Source organism: Oryzias latipes, chromosome 18 (genome assembly GCF_053564925.1).
Source record: "Oryzias latipes strain Hd-rR chromosome 18, Olatipes_Hd-rR_3.1".
Taxonomy (NCBI): domain Eukaryota; kingdom Metazoa; phylum Chordata; class Actinopteri; order Beloniformes; family Adrianichthyidae; genus Oryzias; species Oryzias latipes.
The window spans coordinates 10521536-10525770 of NC_136254.1; the positions used below are offsets into that span (position 1 = coordinate 10521536).

The 4235-nt window shown below is 36.2% G+C and overlaps 1 long non-coding RNA gene across 1 annotated transcript; it reads right to left on the reverse strand.

Moving 5' to 3' along the window:
- Positions 1 to 1675: 1675 nt before the first annotated feature.
- LOC110013450 (uncharacterized) lies at positions 1676 to 3861 on the reverse strand. Its single transcript, XR_002288576.3, has 3 exons — positions 3677 to 3861; positions 2216 to 2386; positions 1676 to 2109 (listed from the first exon to the last, which is right to left on the reverse strand). It is a non-coding gene; the product is annotated as an uncharacterized LOC110013450 (long non-coding RNA).
- Between the last annotated feature and the right edge of the window lie 374 nt (positions 3862 to 4235).

Sequence of the window (4235 nt, forward strand, 5' to 3'; positions counted from 1 at the left end):
GCCTGTTTTTTGGAGGGGGAGGAGTTCATTTCAAGAAGGGCCGGTAACCAACAAGTGATATAGAAGGCATGGCTCTCCTTAACCCCCCCCCCCCCCCCCCCCCCAGCCCTCCATTAGCCGCCCTAATGGCTACATCACATTTATGCCGTATCTGTACAAATTAAAAATATAATATGTCTCGAGATCACTAACCGTTCGTTAGCCTCATTGCATAATTGCCACAGTCACATTTAAGACACTTTTTAAAAGCAGGAATAATCACACAATTTGGAATTGAGGTTCTAATAATTTTTTTGTGCAGTGCACAAATACAACAAAAGAATCAGATTCTGATTTTTTATCTTTAGATAATATGAGAATTTGGCTTACAATATAACTTAGGAATTCATGCTATGAGGCTAACGCACGTTTTTTTGGAGGGGGAGGAGTTCATTTCAAGAAGGGCCGGTAACCAACAAGTGATATAGAAGGCATGGCTCTCCTTAACCCCTCCCCCCCCCAGCCCTCCACCAACCGCCCTAATGGCTACGTCACATTTACGCGTATCTGTACAAATTAAAAATATAATATGTCTCGAGATCACTAACCGTTCGTTAGCCTCATTGCATAATTGCCACAGTCACATTTAAGACACTTTTTAAAAGCAGTAATAATCACACAATTTGGAATTTAGGTTCTAATAATTTTTTTGTGCAGTGCACAAATACAACAAAAGAATCAGATTCTGATTTTTTTTATCTTTAGATAATATGAGAATTTGGCTTACAATATAACTTAGGCATTCATGCTATGAGGCTAACGCATGTTTTTTTGGAGAGGCAGGAGTTTAATTAAACAAGGGCCGGTAACCAACAATTGATATAAAAGGCATGGCCCTCCTTAACCACCTCGGCCCTCCACCACCCGCCCTAATGGCTACGTTACATTTACGCGTATCTGTACAAATTAAAAATATAACATATCTCGAGATCACTAACCGTTCGTTAGCCTCATTGCATAATTGCCACAGTCACATTTAAGACACTTTTTAAAAGCAGGAATAATCACACAATTTGGAATTTAGGTTCTAATAAATTTTTTGTGCAGTGCACAAATACAACAAAAGAATCAGATTCTGATTTTTATCCTTAGATAATATGAAAATTTGGTCAAGATATAACTTAGGCATTCATGCTATGAGGCTAACGTACGTTTTTTTGGAGGGGCAGGAGTTTAATTAAACAAGGGCCGGTGACCAACAAGTGATATAGAAGGCATGGCTCACCTTAAACCCCCCCCCCAGCCCTCCACCACCCGCCTAAATGGCTGTTTCACATTTACACCGAATCTGTACAAATAAAAAAAAACATATCTCGAGTTAACAGTTCGTTAGCCTAATTACATAATTGCCACAGTCACATTTAAGACACTTTATAAAAGCAGGAATAATCACACTATAGGGAATTTAGGTTCTAGTAATTTTGTTGTGCAGTGCACAAATACAATAAATGAATCCGATTCTGATTTTTATCCTTAGATAATATGAAAATTTGGTTAACGATATAACTGAGGCATTCATGCTACGAGGCTAACGCACGTTTTTTTGGAGGGGGAGGAGTTTATTTCAAGTAGGGCCGGTAACCAACAATTGATATAGAAGGCATGGCCCTCTTTAACCACCACCCCCCCCCCCAGCCCTCCACCAGCCGCCCTAATGGCTACGTCACATTTACGCCGTATCTGTACAAATAAAAAAAAACATCTCGAGATCATTAACAGTTCGTTAGCCTCATTGTATAATTGCCACAGTCAAAACTTTTTAAAAGCAGGAATAATCACACTATTGGGAATTTAGGTTCTTTTAATTTTGTTGTGCAATGCACAATTGAAATAAATGAGTCAGATTCTAATTTTTATCCTTGAATAAATATTAAAATTTGGTCAACGATATAACTTAGGCATTCATGCTATGAGGCTAACGCACGTTTTTTTGAAAAGACGCCACTTACCAACATTTGACAGAGAAGGCTGCTCTACGTCACACTCCCTGTAATCCGTCAGAAATACGATGGCCGGCATAAACAGACCTGTAGCCTCCTTTTCCCAGCAGGCCTTTCTTCTTGTTTTTTGCTGCAGAGACACACCAAATACCTTCAGTTATGACTGAGGAAAAAGTAATTTAGCAGGATGTGAATGTTTTCCTTCACTGAATAAGACACCTGAATATTATTTTCACCTATAGATGTGTCTCCACTGCTGGTCTCTGCTTCATCCTCACTTGTTTCGCTGCTTGAATCATCAAATGAAGACTGGTTCCTCCATCTTCATGGAGAAGAGCTTTTGTCTTGTGAAGAAGATCTTCTGGCCTCTAAAGAAGATTTTCTACGTTCTGAAGAACTGTTACCATCTGAGGTTTAGAGAAGAAGACCAGACACATGTTTTAGACTCTGTAGCTAAAGAAAAAGTTGACCTAAAATAAAAGGACTCCTTTTTTATGAGGGAAAAACGTGAAAATAAAACAGAACTTTTCTAATGTCTTTTAACCAGATTCATTGACAGACATTTAAAGACAGGCAGAGGCTGATTAGATGAAGTGGATTACATCAGCAGATTTTGGTTCAGATCAATTCTGGATCAACAACCAAACAGTTCACAGTTTTTCAAAGAGAATAATCCTGAATCAACAGTTTAGTTAAAGTTCAACAGTTTGATGTTATTTTAAGGGAAAGACTGAAACGTTAAGGTTAACATTAAGGTTAGCAGAAGATAAGCTTTGAAAAAAAATATTTAAAATGGATGTTGTTTCACCAATTTCTGTTATCCTCATGTGGATGTTCAATTTTTTATCTGAGCTTTCTCATTTTTCCTTTAAAAAATTTAATTATTATTATATTTTGGAGTTTGTAGAAGTCACTCATGAATTCTTCGATCAAAATAAATATTCCCCACAGACTAAAATCACATATCTGACTAAATATTATAAGCTGCAAGTTTGTCGTTTATTATTTCAAAATGTCCCCAATTCCCTGACAAAGCTTCAAAGATCATTTATTTAATGTAAAACATTAGTAAAATATGAATATATTAAACCATATACCTGAACTTATCTTAAAATCCAACTTTTACTGCTTTTTAAATTTACCTTTACTAGTAAAACAGAGCTTCATTACCAATCAGTTTTGCTGTTGTGTTTCGCGATTTCATCAAAGGAATATATTTTGGAGAAAAGATGTCTGCGTTTACTCCTTAGAGTCTCTAAGCAGTCTGTTGATCTCTAAGTGTGTTGCTATAGCAACAATCTGTGACATCACAAAGAAGAACCCAAAGCCTGACTGAACTGTGCCATCTTGTTACCATGGAGATGTTAATTTAAATAATAACAATGCACACCTTTGTATTTATAATCAAATGACTAAATCACATGCCAAATCTTTGCTGAAACATGTATTGTTTTTTATTACATCTCTGGGTGGAGGGAAGGGTTGCCAATTTTTTTTTTCATTTTACTGCCAATTTTTGCATATTGAAACACATGTTTAAACATTATAACCTGGGTGTTTGTCGTTTGACATTTAAAATTTCACCACTAACCTAAAAAGCTTCAAAGATCATTTATTTAATGTAAAATATATGAATTTATTAAATCATAAACCTGAACTTATCTTAAAATTCAACTTTTTCTGCTTTTTAAACTTACCTTTACCAGTAAAACAGCGCTTTGTTAGGTTTTCCATCAGTTTTTCTGTTGTGTTTCGCAGTTTCATCAAAAAGATAGGTTTTTGAAGGAAACCGTTGAACAAACAAAGCTGGCTACATGTTGACGTCTCAGAGTCCCTAAGCGGTCTGTTGATCTCTAAGTGTGTTGCTATAGCAACAATTTGTGACATCACAAAGAAGAACCCAAAGTCTAGCTGAACTGTGACATCATGTCACCGTGGAGATGTTGATTCGAATAATAACAATGCAGGGATAAGGTTTTTACAATTCATACAGCACAGACCAAAAGTTTGGACTATCAGATTATATTTTCATGGAAGGTCTGAACGAGGCAAAAGCTGCTGCCGGTTCAACAAAAAGTTTTTCAAATGAAAATGCTCCTACATATAATTCAGTTTAATGGGCCCATATCTTGCTTTTCTGTAGCCTTTCAGAGTAAACTATGTCCACATTTATGATCATATATTACGTTTGGTTTACTAAAGAACAAATTACATATTAGTTATGTTCATGAACTCTTTTCCTACATGGATGTAAAG